Below are 17,320 nucleotides of genomic sequence, written 5' to 3' on the forward strand. Positions count from 1 at the left end.
ATGATGTACACTTGATATCCTAAGAAAACTGTTTTATAATTTTAGTTTTAAAGTTTGGTATTTTCTTCACTTTAAGCTCAGCAAAAGTGTTCCTAAAATATGTTTACCAGTGAATAAAATGAGCGGGAATCCTGCTTATTGTGTCATTTTGCTAAGCAGACTTTAAAAGTCCAAATCTGACAATTTTATTACAAACCTAATTATTGTTGCTTAGCCGTCACCTTTGCAGTGTTAGCATTTAGCCTTCATTGACCGCAGTCTTTATGCTTAGTTCAGGCATACCCAGCGTGTTTATAATTATTGTTTTCTGTGGAGATCTGGAGGTCGCTGGCCTCTAACCATTATTTGGTTTTGGACCCTCAGTGGAGCTCAGATCAATCTCACACCTACAGAACATTCTAGCATATTTCTATCACCAGACTATTGATTTTTCCACAAGCAGGCCCCTATTGTATGTGTGAGGTGTTTTCTAGCACATAGAGCTTGCAGCCTACAGCCAACATGCACAGACACACACACACACACACACAAACACAGACTGAGTGATTTAAAGCTGCACATGCTTACACACATGCAGTTTTTCATGTTGCTTTTGATTTACAGTATCCATAGGCATTCATGTGTCGACAATGCAGGCATCAGCATATTTACTGTCTTTAGATCTGGACACACTCTCTCTCTCACACACATGCACAAACACACACACACACACACACACACACACACACGGAGCCCTTGTTAAAGCAGGCACCAAGTGAACCATGTCCTCTCAGGGGCCAAGTGTCTTGCTTTCTTTATTACAAACACTAATCAATACAGGCTTGTTGTTGAGGCCTGCCTTTCTTTCAACTTTCCTCTGCAGTCTTTTCTCTCCCTCCTCATCCCTCCTTCCATCATTCATCCATCCCGCTCCCTCTATTGCTTTTTATATGTCTTCTTTGTCTCTCCACACCTGAGTGTTATGCATCCATCACCCACTATCACCTCACCTTACACTCCACCGTCCCCTCCGTCCATGTGATCGTTTGATCCATAGAGAGCGAGAAAGCGAGAGGAACGGAAAAAGGGAGAGGCAACATTATTGTCATCCATAACATGGCCGGACAGGGGAGGTGATTTGGATTTAAATAATGTATAAGATTTTTTCAGGGCCACCCTCCAGAACACCTCACATTGCTGTGAAGCATAATAACTTAAAGGTATGCACATATTGGTGTGTGTGTGTGTGTTTGTGTGTGTAAAAGGCAAACTCTTTTACATGCTAATGGAGCCCCATGTAAAATGGTTTGATGCTGACTGATCAAGGCAAATGGTATTCCTGCTGTTGTTCAGCAATAAAGGAAAGAGTCTTTCATTGTCCAAGTGCATTGCAAACATGCGCCAAAGTGGGGCTGTGGAGTAGAATTGGAGCTGAGGGCATTGGAACAAAAGAGGTGGCTGTGCAAAGTGGAAAAAATGGGGGGCTCGAAGAAAAGATCGAGCTGGAATCTGTCAAAAGCCAATAATCATTCTGGTGCAGAAGAAGAGTACTATATCAGGACGGCAAATCAATATCACATTACTTCGAGTATGGGAGTATATAAAAAACTCATCAAATTGATTATTTTTGATGCAACAATAGCAGTTTCATTTGCCGTGGCCCTCGACAAAAACTACTGTTCAATTACCAGGGCTGTGTGGGACTAAAATAAAGAAATAAATAATACAACACGACAAATGGGTATTACTTGACTAAAATAAAGCCCCCTGTTTGGAATAGAAATGAGCAACGCTATGTTACCGTCAAGCCTATGTTAAAGGATGACTTGTGTCATTGGACATTGAAATTTCATGAATACATTTTCCTAGCGCCCTAGAAAAACAGGATTTATCATAAAGTTTGTACAGGCCAGAATGTCACTGCAAAGATTAGTCAATTTCCTAATGTATTGTGCATTGTTAAGCATGTTTTCACTGACGGGGTTATGGAGTGGAATGGTTGCAGGCACACGCCTTCTCTTGTTTTATATTTATGGATATTCTAAATTTATGTGTGTATGAAATTTTAACCGATTTGGAAGTTAATAAAGCATCGAATAAAAGTTAAAATTTTTAAACAAATCGCAAAGAGCTGAAACTGCAGGATCGATATGGCAAATAGATTTCAACTGCATACTTAAACAAACCCTTGTGTTTCTATCTTTGTGGGGACATTCACAGACATAATAGGTTATCCGTCTCCCTACCCTAACCATCCCAACAAACCCCCTCATCCTAATTTTAACCCAAAATCTAACCTCAACCTTAAAACCACATCTTAATCCTCAAAGAGCCCTTTGAAGTAAGGAGCACTAGACACAAAAATGTCCCCACTTTGCTATTAGAATGTGGATTTTGGGTCCTCCATGTGTCATCTAAAGTAAAATCAGTCCAAGTGTTGCAAAGAGTGGCCACTCTGAGCAGCTTCTCCTAATGGCTCCACATCAGGAGAGACAAGGCACAGCGACTCCTTGGATGATTAAAAAGTCATTTCCTTAACTGTCCTCCCAGGATTTGCTGCCTTTTTTTTTGTAAGAAAACATTAAATTGCTCCAATCAAGCATAAACGTCTCCTGCTTGTGGAGTAATTTGTACTGCTGTTCGCGTGGTGGGCACATATTTGTCATCTTTTTCCTTTGGCGCTTTTCCCAACCGCCTTGATCAACAATTAATGGTTGAAATTGCTTCCTTGTTACTTATGGCTATGGAGACAGATGCGCCAATGCAAAACAAAGGAGGGGGGGGGGGGGGGGGGGCAGCTTAACTGAGCAGCAGAAATTAAGATCGTTTCAACTTGTACACACTCCATCCAACTTATTTCTACTTGATTACTTTGAGATTCCTTTTGCAACTGTATGGTTGGGTTATTACACAAGTACAGCCGCAGCTGCAGGAGCCGTCAGCTTCCTTTCCTGTCCGTTATTCTGCTGTGCTCCTCCCTCTCTCCCTGTTCTTTTACACAGTGACCTTTAGTTCTCTTTTCTTCATTGCAGGGACAGGCCGGGGCCTGGCTTCTGATAGAATCAATATTCTATTATGATAGTGCACGGAGCGTGTGGGGCTTTACAACTCCACTGTAATAGTCTCTCTATTTCATCCCGTGGCAGCCATGGCCTGAGGGATCATCCAGGCTTCTCCAGGCTCTATGCTCCCAGCGTCGCCCCATTTCCATTAACGTCACAGGCCCCTGCCTACCGGGGGACAATCTGTGTGACCGATAGACGGGGTTGAGAAAGAGTCCAGCTCGGCCGCAACGTGTGTCAATAGACTGTGTAATAGGCAGAGCTGGGGGAAATGTTAGTTGAAAGGATTTCCACCTTTAAAGGAAGCAAAAGAAATATTTGCACTATTTGAACTCAAAGTATGTGCAGTTCCATTGTTAGCTTTATGCTATCGTGATATGAATAAACTGCCTTTGTTTCTTTGCAAACAGCGTTGCTTCTCCTTTTTCTCCTTCTTTCTTTTCTTATGCGTTTAGTAGGTGCGATAAAGCTAAATTATGAGGGACGTGCTAACAAATTTTTGATGAAGTTTTGATGCGCGCGCTGCCCTCTTCATCCCAGACCGTTATGTAAAAGAGCACGTCATTTAAAGAGCCTATTATTAATGAGAGTGTGCTGAAGTGAAATGTTAAACTCTTACAGATCATGGCACCAGTCATATCTCCATAAATGATTCATGCTATTACATCTGCTTTCCCCCAATAATTAAGTAACGCAAGTATTTTACTCTGCCAACTCTAGTTGTGCTTTAAAATCCTTGTATTTAAATGTCAGTTGAGCACGGAATCCTCACTTTGTAATACAAAAAAAAAAAAAAATCAATGGGACAAATGATGATTTCATCTGGGACGTTGTCAACCTGTCAGAGAATACATTTGACCCTCGCTTCAAGAAGATGTTCGGGAGACTATTTTATCCCCTTATTTTATTTATCTATCAGATTATCTCCATAACCCTCTTCCCGTTTCATTCCACCCAGTTGTTCCTGATGTATGTCTTTGCTGCTCGACGGTCGTCCCTGATAGCGTTCACGTTGCTCACCTCTCCGTTTGATTGAGAGTTGAGCGACTGGAGGTGCGTGATGAGGCCCCGTTCGTCTCATATTCATCATGATGTAACCGTGAGCAACTCGGATCTAAATTACCGTCGTCTGGCATCATTCCAGCACATGCTATAAATGAGGTAATCGTCCTTGACTATAAAATTTGCATTTTCAAGACTTAATTGCTATCATTACATTTTTTTGCGTAATTCTATTAATTTAACAGAATGGGGGATCAGAGGTTTTTTATGGTTATAATTTGCAGTAAAACAATGCATTCACAGATGAGGAAAGAGTCTTGAGTAGAGCATCGGGATCACTCGGCCCTCTCATTTGGAATTTCCATTATCCTTGTCTATTTCCAAAAGTGCAGGGACAGAGAGTGCAAAGACACCCGGGTGTGTTTGTGGGAGCCAGAGTGAAAAATCCTCTCCCACTGAAAAGGCAAACTGCACCATTTTCTCTCCATCATTGCGGTCTGTGGGCTTATGCTTTAATAAAGGCTCTATTTGAACTGCTCCGTGTGGTTATACTGGTGCAGGAAGTCAGCTGGGTTCAGTAGTGCAATTCAAAACGCTCCACTTTTCTTCTCATTGTGCTGACCTTCAACCAAACCTCATCCTCAGGCTGGAGGAAGTCACGCACATGTAAATATTATATATTGTTTTACCTTTAGGTGTTTACTCACAGGAGTATAGAAAAGCTTAATTAATTCAAGGTTGTTGGTATTTTCTTGAACAACAAAATTTCATCAACAACAAAGAGACATTGAATTGGATCGATATTGAAGGAATTAAATAGAAAATCTATTTATTGAGAATAGGAATTTAACAACCAAAAAAGAGCTGCTGATTTCCAGATGACTTCCAGATTGCGGTAATGTTTTTTATTAGATTTTACCTGTAATTTTGCGAAGTAAGCTGGTTTTGCCTGTGATGACAAAGTCATGTGGCTTCATCCCATAAAGGCTCGCAATCCTAATTCGATATCATGAACCAAACAGCGTTGTGATCAATAAATAGTCGACTGTAAGAACAAACATATTTTCTGCTTCATTATGAGTGTGTACATTAACAACAACAACAACAACAACAATAATAATAATGATAATAATAATAATAATAATAATAAACCCTGAAGGTACATGGTGAATTCAATACAGCCCCATTTTACTGCTGCCAAGTAAACTATGCTTTAGGTGCCCAAGATGCCTGAAACTTTCTCGTGTTTTACCTTAAATGTGCCCATAAACTTCATCTGCCCTTTATAGAATCGTGATGCTAAATAAGTCAGGATCTATATGATGCTTTTTTCCACCGTGATTTGTAGTAAATAATGTTAATACATGTCTGAACTAAGGGCAAAGGTCATTGTGTAATGTAGCAAGAGGCCACAAATTGATCGATACGTGAAAAAGTTGTTTCTGTAGTTACACAGTTCATTGGCAGCACGAGAGGAGTGCAGCGTTCCCCCTCAGCTGTTCTCCTCTGGAGGCTCTGCCGCTGACGCCTACTGACACCGACCAGGTGGAGCGGTCACAACGCCTGTCCACAGAGCCCTCCAAACAGGAAGCAGGTAAAGCCTGACACCCCAGCCTCGATGCTTAACGTAGCGGTGAAGAAACCAAAAGCTTTGTTTTGACCGTGTCAGGGAACATCAGCTCAAGCTCAGGCAGGGTAAACCCTCCTTCTCCTCCAGCCTCATCTCCAGTCTGCGCATGTGGAAGTTGTAACATTCAGGTCTTCACACAAAAGTCTGCCAATTTTGTTTATTTCTACGTACAAATATATAAACATACAGTAAACTTTAGTCATTTAAAGGCAGGATACTGAAAGGCATTAAAGATCCAACGCAAGCTGTGGCATTTTCATGTGATGAGAGAGAACTTTCCCCGTCTGCTGTGATAATCCGCGTCCGTCAGCACTCAGAGATCCTTTCAGGGACACATCTAAACTGTTTCAGATCACCCTTCACCTGCGTCTCTGGGGCCTGTTTGCTCCAGATTAGATTCCAAACAGAAGTAAGGAAGTCCTAATTCGATGAAGTGTTGCCTTTGTACATTTCTTTGTGTTCGGGCTGTGTGAGCGTACCGCGCTGACGTTTAAAAAAGCTTAGCGCTGTTTGAGGTAAGCTAATGCCCAAGCTCATCGGGCTGAAAGATTTGCTCTTTGCATACTGAAACAGAGGGACATTTTCTTGATGAAGTACCATACTTGACATTCATCTGTTGTGCAAATTAGCATTTAATAGTCATACGCATTTGAATATGCTCTTTTTTGACACAGTGAGGAACCTAGAATGCTGACTGCATATAGAAGCTGAGGACAACGAGAGAGGGATTTTTGGCCCTGAGCGCTTTTTGCTCACCGCAAGCAACATTAATTGTTGTTCGAAAAACTAACAGCGATGGACATTTTTCAACTTTTTTTGTTTTGTTTCCTCCTGTAAACAATTCTCGCCTCACAATTTATTCACGATAAATCGAGACTGGATGAGTGGGAATTAACATTTTTCTTTCCCTGGGCTAACAACCTGAAAAAAGGTCCAGTTCGAGAATAGTAAAGCAAGAACGCAGTTCCACATTTGCTAGATTTATTGATTAAGGGCAGGCTTGTGAGTTGTTGCACAGAACTAGCTTAAAACGACACTGCAATATTTCTCCATTTTTGTTATTTCACTTATTCTGTTATGTGCATGGCAGTTAACCAGCAGATAACCAGCCTGGCAAAGATCTCAGGACCTGTGTAACAATGGATGAAACCTTTCAAGAGCTCAAGGAGGCGAGGCACGCTAAACAGTAAAAAGCCATAACAGACATATAAACAACCACACACACCTGCTCTATGGACACTCAGCTTTTTACTTGGACTTCACTTCTGTAGGGAGGGGCGCTGTCTCTGCTTTATGCCCCTTTTAGGTTGTTCTTGACTCACACATTGAAAGGACTCACTATTTTACAGGATTTGTCATGAGCAGCGCCAAAGCTGGCGGTGAGCCGAAGCCACGTCATCAGGAGCTTAGGTTGTTGAGAAGGTGGGAACGGAAGGCTTCGAGTGTTGTGACAAGTCTCTCATCTTCTGGAGCATCTGGAGGTTGGACTCAGCAGATCACTTTTCTTAACCTGCACACTCTTTTCTGTCCAAGCTACATTTTGAGAACAAAAATTAGTATGACACGACCAAAATTTATTATGTGTCCTTGATATCACATGGGAAAAAACACACTAGTTAACCAATGAGCTCAACAATTCATGTTAACTAGTCAGTCATGATTTAAGGCTGCTAGTTAACGAGTGCATATCTCTCTATGTTGCTAGGTCGAAATGCTCGCTATTGTAGTTCAAGCCTATTTTGCCCTGGCCTACTAGTTGCTTCCAACTAATTAACTAGTAATCACATTGGGAGTTGCACTAGTCAACTGCGTTTTTAAATTGTTGTTGTAAATTGCACTTGTCTAGTACCCACTGCTTTTAGCATTTCTGACTGTAAATGTTCAGAAGAAGTGCAAATTTCCTTTCTCATGAAATAGTTATATCCTGAAAAAATAGTTAAGTTAACTAGCAGAACTGATATTTTTCTCAAAAGCTAACTAGTGGACAATATTTTGTATCAGTAGTTAACTAGTGAAATGGTGTGACTGCCAAACATGTTATCACACATGTTAACATGTTAAAATTAAAGTTAAATTGTTTTGCGTGACTAGTTAACTAATGCATGTGCACCTTACCGTGTTCAGTTTAAAATGTACAACCAGTAGATTCGGTTGCGCGCATTAGTTGACATGTGCAATTTTGCACACGTAAACTCACAATAGATCCTAACTAGTTAACTGTTAGCACTGTTCCTGCCATTTGTTAATGTACACACCCTGATACACTCTCGAGTTAACCTGCTACATTTCCAAGTGCTGAGTTTTAATTGGTTGTCATGTTTAATTTTAGACTGGAGAGCCAATAGGAGGCCTGAGTGTAGGCTCCTCCCTCCTCATCATTATCAGTTGTCTCTCTAACTAGTGAGCATGTTGGCCTTCACTATTGAACTAGTAACATACAATTGTATGCATGAGTTAGGAAGAGACCTCAAGTTGCGGTTGACAGAAGTGAAGTTAACATGTCAAAGTTTTGGCCGCTCAATTGTGAACTTTCTTTGCGTGATATCAAGTATAAATAATAATGGCTCTCTTTGCTTTATAAAGGAAAGTGAGGAGATTTTGGCTGGTCCTCACAACTTTTAATGCTGATTGAGGATTAAGGACCGGCATCTGCTGTAGGATTGGGGGCCGTTCCTAACCAATGATGACCATCGAGGGGGAATCTGGGAGAAATCATCGGTTGTGGCAGCTGCTATGACTTACATCTACTAACCAACCAATACACAGGAGGAAGTAGGAGTAGCATTAGTAATTAATAAATAAGGACCCCAAACACCTTTTGCAAAACTGTCTCTTTTCCATTCTGTTTCTCTGCTTCGCCAGCCTTTTTTCTGCACACACCAATGCCAATATAACAAGGGTTGGAGCCCGATTTCTCATTGTTCTTGTTTCTATGGCATAGATTGATCATGTGTTCAGTGCCTGCTGATGACGGTGGGTATCGGCAGACATGGCAGCCTGGAAGCGGTCATCGTGCAGTCTGCACACGTCAAAGTCGATACCAAAGTTACGAGATCTCCAACACACAGCATGTGACAAAACAGTCTTATGAGATTGTTACAACGGCACCGTGTGTACCTGCCTTAAGACTTGGTTTTTAATGTTAGATTTGGTTTTAGGCTCGAATCAGCGTAAGATTGGGTATGTAGCTATAAGGAGATTGAGAATAGATGAACGTCCTCTTAAAAATAGAACTAAAAGATGAGTGTGTGTATGTGTGTGTTGCTTTGTGTGTTTAACCCCAAACGTGTGTCTTTTCCACGCATCAGGCCCTTAAATACTGTATGTTTCAGATTTTGCTGTTGGGCAAATAACACATTTACTAATCTTTGTCAATGAAAAGTAACCCTGCAGAGATGACGAGGGTGACCGGGTTCTTAGAGAAACTCCCCATCGATTGACATATCCAGTTGCTCCTGTTTAAAGTGAATCTAGTAACATTTTGCAGAGTCTAAGCAACAAAAGTATTGAATGTATCCTCCTCCGGGTGCCAACTAACTGACAGAAGAAGAACCACCCCTGCAAACATTTCAGAAGTGCAGAGAAAATGAAGTTCTCATCATACTAAAAAAGGCCAAATCGCCAGACCAAGTCCAGTGTGATTAGTAAAGATCCCTGGTGAAATTCCACTCTTGCAACAATAGTTAATCTAGGATCATAAGATGGAGGAAATTTCACCATTACAGCAGCTCAATCAACAATTTAAAAGGAACATTAAGAGACAAAATAATTAAAAAATATGTACAATAAATGGTAGAAATAAGAGAAAAGGGAAGAAACTGTATTTCTAAAACATGCAGTGCTCATGTTGCAGATATAAAGTGTTTATTTAAACATATTTAAACATTTCAGTTGCATTTAAATTGTCATTACCTTGAGTCTTTTTTATGTTAATTTAGCATAACCACAAGTGTCCTTTCAAGTAAATATACATCAATAGAATCTCTTATAAGATTTGCTGCCAATGTATAAATCTACATACCTCATCAAAGCCACTGACTTTGAACTCTGGTCCATTTGCCCTCATGAGGAAGTCGCTCCTTCCCAGTTTAGAGGCGTGTAGCTACGACACAGAAGCTGCTCTGATTAGAATTAGAGACATTAGTTACAACCAAAGGAACTCTATTTCACGCACATCTCCCCAACAGACTAAATGAAGCTTTGCAAATCCTCCACAGCTTTTAATAGCTGCCACTAATATTACGGGTCACAAATGATTGCACCCTCATACTCAGATTTGGCTGATCAAACACAGGCTGGGATTATCAGTGTTATTTACGCTTGCATATGACTTTGACATAAACGCTTATGGGAACGCGAGCCCTCTGCGGTAATGCACTTTAAAATGATTCATGCTAGAACGATTCATTGGAAATGCGGCAGACTCGATGCATCCACCCACAATCCAATGCTGTTTTCTCAGCCGCCATTTGTCCCCTCTTGTCTCCGTGACACTGACTGCAGGAATGTCGCTGTACATTCATATACATTCTCCCTGCCTCCCAACAGAGCAGCGGTTGCTACCATAGCGCGCTGATTCCACCTTGGCAAATCAATTAAAAAGTCTAGAGTAAATAATATGATGCATGTCTAATTACCCAACAATCCAAAAACAATTGGGGCTCTTGCCAACAAGAAATAAGCTAACACGTGTACCACCACTCAAACAAACACAAACACGCGTAATTGCATCCAGTCTTGGGCACACACACCTGAAAAACTACACAATTCAAATAAGCCCATCGCAGGTACTCAATGTAACGACCAATTAAAATAAGGGATTACTGCATTGACTGCAAGTGTGTGTCTGCATGTAAATGTGTGTGCACGAGTATGTATATGCGTGTAGGCAGTGCTGCCTTGTACACAGGCAGGCAGGCAGGCAGGCAGGCATGCAGGCAGGCCTCACATTGCCCACAGCTACTCGGTAAGGATTCCCGATAAGGAGAATTAGTCAAAACTTGGGAGCTGCCAGTCAGCACCAATTAAACTTTAATCTTGGACTGAAACAGGCACAAATAAATTAAAACCTTGTGAGCGGCAATGTGTGCTCTCCTGATAATAGGGGATTGAAGTCGTCTTGGAGCGAGACTGCGCGTTCCCCGGTTAGCCGCGGCAGGCGGTGGAGCAGGAGGAACAACAGTAAGACGGAGCGAACCACAGGGAAATTCTCAAAGTTGACAGTCACACACGCGTGTGTGAGACTTAAGAGAATCATTAATGAAAATACAGAACTTTATTTTTTTTACATTTTTAATGCGTCACACAGCGTGGCTGAGAGGTGAATTGATCGGGTAGTGACAGGTGTGTTAAATAAGGACAATGGTAATAAACACAACAGAGTGTGTTATGCGTATTCCTTCTTATGTGGATCTGTGCAAATATCAGCGGAGAACATTCCATATTCTCCAACGTAACACATTATCATTCCTATAAATGCCAGCCAGGCATGCAATTGACCTCCGTTGCTGCCACTTTTTGAGAGTGAATTCTGCATAAGCTTGCCGCATTTATGCTAAAGGCCTTTGGAGTAACCTGACGTGGAATCGCCTCATGCTGTATGTGTTGGAATTTGACGATGAAATCAGGCACGATGCTGCGAGTAACAAGTGGAAAGAAACTTTTCCGTTTACATGTATCAGCCAGTAACAGTCAAAGAACGATCGGGCCTTGCTATTAGCCAGGGGAAATGCTTTTAATGTAGCAATATTCAAAACTATGGTTGTCTCCCCTTGCACTGTGTAGAGGGGGTATTTCATTAATATTTTTTTAATGAATTAGCATCCTTATCTTTACTTCCCGTGCCCGACCTGTGCTAGCCTGGTGTTTAATTTCAAAGTAATTTCCTTGGTATATGAGCATGCCATTTATGCATTAATGTCATGGGCCTCACCAGCCAATGCCACAATTTATTTCAGAGTAACGGTCACATACATTCTAATATCTTAAAACTAAGCCCCAGAGAAATGCTGTAATGAGAAAACAATAACATTAACAATATTAGCAGCAATAACGAAAATAATTGCCACTGAAGCAACAATGGTAATCACACATAGAGAAATACCTCTGTGTTTGACCGAATCGTACACAATTATCATGCGTGTGTATATAATATAATTAATTCTATGTCTGAGCCTTTTAGCCCGAGGCAATCAGTTTTGTATGTATAATAGATCAGAGTGCAGTTCATGAATAAAACAAACGTGGGGAGTATGCAGCAGTAACTGTGAACGTGTCTTTGGACGGCGGAATCAAAGTGAACATGTAATATTGTGATAATCCATACTTGATGAATTCAAGGGGCTGACTTGCCTTAGCTAAGTTCAGCTAATTTGCAGACATGGCTTGCCTCCGTAATTGAGTTTCCAATAACATTATGATTATTTCAGCCCACATGATAATTGAATTCAAGGTATTTTTTTCTTAACAGTGCAATATTGTAGATGTGTGATTATTATGCATTTGCATGTAGATTTCAGTGCCTTCCTGAAACTCATCACTTTCCTCCTAACTGGATTTCCTATATTATGGCATACATTTGGCTTATAACAAATGACGGCATCAGCTCTCGCTTTGAGCGAGAGTCAATTATTCCAAAAAGTTCATTTTTATATCAATTTTATTCCACATAATGATATTGCAAAAATGACTCCACCCCCGCCCCGACCAAAAAAGAAGAAGTCTTCAAATTCATAGGTGAAAAGTGAATATTTTGACTATAACACTACACCCATGTTGTCATTTTGAAGTGACTTGGACACCCCAGTCACAGTGCTCATCTGTTGCATAATGTAGGTTTTACAGCAAGAGGGTTATGGTGGGAATACATATTCATTAGGCTTTTGGAGCCCCCACAGCTACGGCTCATGCACTGGGCCATGATAGGGGCACAAAGCAGAGCTGTTAGCTCCAGAACACCTCTGGGTGTCCTGGAGCCTGCGTTTAAACAATAGGTCCTATAGGGTTTTCTATTTCCAATGCCCTTGCACCCCTTTTTTAATGTTATGTTATGTACAATTAGCAGACTTTGCATTAATGTTTCGAACAGGAGCTAACCAGACGCCTTTATAAGCCTACGCTATATAACCGCTATATACGGCATACATATGGCAAATTTCCTTTGTGCAGACAGCGCAAGCAAGCTAGCTGTCACACTGTGGGATGACTAAGAAAATAGTGGATCCTCTGAGCTACTGGGCACACACGATTGGCTGTGAATGGAGCCTCTATCCATTCTCATCACTTGGAGTAGCCACAGGGCCTGTGCAGCGAGGATGGCACCAGCCAAGACATTATGCCAGAGTTTAGCTGTTGTTTTGCATAAATGTTGAATCATGCCAGAGTCCTTTTAGAGAGTAACAACAGCCTGCAATGATATTGATTTAATGCACACCAATATTTAAATAGCCTTAAGGGATCAATGTTGTTGAATGTGATTTAATGTGGCCTTTTGCTAGTGATGTAGATACAGTCACACAACAGGGAGAAATTGATTATATCTTGTTTCTTTTATACTTTAGACTCAGGAAGGCCGTCAGTGAGTTTCAGCATAATGGAATAACTGAAAATTGTTAATTTAATCAAGGCTGCTTAAAAAGCTGGGTTCCACGATGAAACTATGTGTCTTTGTTCTCGTCACCCTTTAGTTCATTGAAATGATCTGGAGTATCTTCATCTCTCTGGTGACAAGGGAGTGGGCAGGGCAGAGACAGCGAATAACACAAGTTGGAAAGAAAGGCTGCGACAACTTTTAACAAAACATGACATGCGACTGAGGGCTGAGTCCTCATTTACATACGCTGACATTTCGCAAAGAATATTTCAACGATGAACGGCTGAGCTGTAATGAACTCCTGCCAGGGAGCAGTCAAGGAATAATGTTTCCATAAAGGTAAGCTGTCCACCTCTCCTCTCGGGCAGCGATGTGGAGGAGAGAAGGAGACATTTTTTCTCTGTGTCTGTTTCTGGTCTCAACCGTGTTGGATGTTTGGTAACAAAGGGGGATTTGTCTTCCAGCTCGCTCCATCCGTCTTGGCCAGTGTTGATTTACTGTATTTTTCCACCCTTTTACAGACTAATTGCATGCAGAGACAGTGAATTTGTTTGTGGTGACACCCTGCCTACCCACTGGGAATGCATCTCATTACCGGACACAATGTCCAGGAACATCAGATATTATTAGCTGTCATTAATCTGCCGTACAGAGAGAAAAAGGGGCGGTGGGTCAAAAGCCAAAGTCAACTTAAAAAAAACATATTCAAAATTCAGTTCAAAAACATATTAGCATTTTTCAATCTGTTCCTATATTAATATTCTCACAGCCGTCACATGTTTTGGTTGTTTTTTATGTGCATTTTTAACAGTAATGCAAACAGCGTGCATTACAGTAACAAAAATGTATTCCAACGATCATTAGGAAGATGTAACAAAGGGTATATGTGCACGAAAGCAGAAGAATTTAAACTAAATGTGTCTCATCAGTAGGCCATGTTTCATTTTTATCAGCAGCGGACCCACATAATGACTCGGTAAACAGATCACACATATTGGGCCCTTTTTTTTGTCACCTCTCAAAATGTTTTGTCTTTAAATCCCATTTGACTGAAATGAATATGACAACCTTAAACTAGATTTCCAGAAGAAATTCATTCTCTTTCAGCTCTGGCTGATTGTTCCCCAACAGAGTGAGCTTTCTTTTCCGCACATATGTTTAATTTGATACAGCATCTTTGGCTGTTTTTCCTGCACAGCCCCGCCTGAAGACTGCTACATGCGTACTAGATAGGATTACACCTCCTAAGCAGATTTTGTTGTGGAAGGGTTAACGTAGATCCCCAGCTTTGCTGAACAAACAGGACACCATCTCGAGACACAGGAACTAACTGGGCTCTTGTTAAGAGAATTTTTTTTTTTCCTTTCTGGATGGGGTGGTGGGAAGGGGACCATTTCTGTGGCACTATTTTGTAGAAGAAGAATGTTTGGACCTCCTGCTGTGTTGCCTGGTGCTTGGGACGAGATGTGGTATATGGTCTAATGACTAAAAGTTCCTCTATAAAAAGTATACAGCACAGCTCCCTGCAAATTGAGTTTCCTCTTTGTGCCAATTGAGGGCGGTTTATACAGGCTGCGGGGAGTTCCTTTGAACTCTCATTCCAAAAAAAACCCCTCCAGATTCCTGGGTCAATCCCCCCCATTCCTTCCCTTCTTCTCTTCCACCAATGAGATAGAGGAAGAGGAGGCTGCTGTCTCAGACACACAAATTCATGCCACATTGCACATAACAGACTCTCCAGACAGAGTGAGTGAAAAGAAAGAAAACAACTAAACCTGAGGTTAAAGTGGCACGAAGCAGGTGTTTCTCCCCTGCTTTATTGGTAATAAATGGGCTGTAAATGGGACTTTATTGGATTAAACTTTCTAATGGTAACATAGACATTGCAGAACTTCTTTTTTAGTGGTATTTCTGCGTCTATAAAGAACCAACCAAGAAGCCTTATTTTTACTTTACTAGCTAATAATGTAAAATCCTAAATGTGACTGCCTTACTCAGGTGTCAAAGGCCTAACGTAGATAACACAAACATGTTACTGTGGTTAGAAATACACGTGAAGTTTTGATTTAAAATTCTTCTTCTTGAGAATTTACATTTATTTATCCAACTAGAAAAACATTAGTTTTAATGTCAATCATTAACTTTTCAGTAAATGGGGGAAAAAAATATATTAAATAGAATAAGCGAGATGCTTGCACATGGAATTTGCCAAGAGGTACTTTCCGCCTGTCTTTTGTCCTCACCTATCTTTATTGCCAAAAATGAATGTTGGCAGCCTCCTATGTGGAAGCGAAGGTGAGCCTGGATGCCCACGACTCAGCCAAGTGGCAACGATTGTTGGGGGCATGAAAGCCGGGCTCGTTCTGCACTAATCGTAGCTCTCAAAAAAAAAAAAAAGGTCTGTGTAAATCCAGAGACTTCTTCCTCCACTTCTTCCTCTTTTCCCCCACCCTGCCATCTTCACAATTATGCACATGCATTGCCATAAATCTAATGCGCTTTCATGATCTGTGGGAGAGGAGTACATAAAACGTGTTTGCCGGATTTGCATACAAACATACTTATTCTAAATCCCCCTCAGAAGTTGTAAATGATTGTCTTTTCCTGAAATACATCTCAGCAAATTGTATTTAGGCATGTTTATGAATCCTATTATGGCATGGGTTTTATCATATTTTGTGGACAGTGATGGCTTCCCAGCATAGCTGTTAAGAAGAGGGAGAGAAGGGGCCTTGGGCGATAGACTTTGTCATTTGTTTCAGATGGAAGCTGGATTTCTCTTCATTGCCCCAATGACAGGTTCATGGTACCAAGATGGATCTCTGCTAAGTCCTTGCAGGAGCACTAATTCAGTAACTTCTAGTGAATGAAAGAACCCAGATTCGGCATTTATTCTTATTTTTGTGCTGATCTTCTAATAAAAACTGCAGCTGTAAGGAAAGTAAGATAAGCGTGATCTGTTTTTCAGTCTTTTTATTTTTGAAACCCCGTAAACTTAGCGGTGACATGATGTCGCACAATAGAGCAGTTTTATCTAGAGATGGGCACTCAGGGGGGGCGGGTAGGGTTGCAGCACCTGCCATCAGTACTGCAACACAATACATGGCTCATTTAAAATGCAAAAATTAAAGATATCTGTGACTAAAACATGAGGTTTTTATCTCTGTTGGGCAGTTTTAAATGTTCTCTACTGTCCCTTAACTCACTTTTTTGCCCGTAGTGTGAGCTGGGCTTATGGAGTTCTGTCAGAGGCAGCCATTAATTGGCAGGACAAGCTGCTGAGTGGGAAGGTCATAAATATTTCAAGAGTTATAAAACTTTCATTAAGTTCTCACGATAATGTGCTCGTGAATGACCCTCTTGCTCTCTGCCTCTCTTTTTTTGTCTGGGTGGCGTTGAAGAGGGGAATGATTGCGAACAAGCAGCTCCTTTGTGGTGGAGGGAGCCTTTTTCAAACTGTCTCGGCCTCTTGACTCGTCCTAAGCCAGAGATCAGAGCTTGGAAAGTGGCAAAACAAAGGGCCGATTTAATGAGATTGTAAAACAGGCTGAGGAAAAGGAGGGGGTTACCAAATAGCCAGACTGCCAACTCTGGTCCATTTGAAAAGGTCCTTTCAGGATCTCATCTAAGCCCTCTCAATATGAGTAAGAGGGAGGAAAAATATCAAAGGACTCTAGATGCTTTGACAGATCCTGACATGAGGAAGATGAGGATATTTGTCTGGTGTTTTTTTTTTTTTTTTTAAAGACCTCACATTCCTGGCAAAAAAAAATCCTGTTTTCTCATTTTACATGTTGCTTTTTTAGTCCCCCCTTGAAATTCAGGTCCTACTATTGCAGTTTATAGCAATAATTTTTCGGTGGCTGAAAATAGATAAATGAGGTCGATGATTTCATATCTGAGGAACAGTGGAAGGACAATGTAATAGCACTTTTGTTGGGGTTCTTATAACATGATCGGGACAGCAGGATCACCCAGTTGTTCAAATACATTACTGTCAGGGCAGATATGAAGAATTGCCATTTCTGTCTGAGTTTTATGATGGTGCATCATTTG

General features: G+C 41.0%; 1 long non-coding RNA gene across 2 annotated transcripts; it reads left to right on the forward strand.

Annotated features, from left to right (window-relative positions):
* The first annotated feature begins 5,565 nt into the window (after positions 1-5,565).
* On the forward strand, positions 5,566-8,400 carry LOC115251296 (uncharacterized). Of its 2 annotated transcripts, XR_003889867.1 has the most exons (4): positions 5,566-5,637; positions 6,764-6,859; positions 7,023-7,154; positions 8,257-8,400. It is a non-coding gene; the product is annotated as an uncharacterized lncRNA (long non-coding RNA). The 2 variants fall into 2 exon arrangements; XR_003889866.1 differs by lacking the exon at positions 5,566-5,637 and having other exon boundaries at positions 6,668-6,859.
* The last annotated feature ends 8,920 nt before the right edge of the window (positions 8,401-17,320 follow it).

The sequence above is a fragment of the Takifugu rubripes genome, chromosome 10, assembly GCF_901000725.2.
Source record: "Takifugu rubripes chromosome 10, fTakRub1.2, whole genome shotgun sequence".
NCBI classification, from domain to species: domain Eukaryota; kingdom Metazoa; phylum Chordata; class Actinopteri; order Tetraodontiformes; family Tetraodontidae; genus Takifugu; species Takifugu rubripes.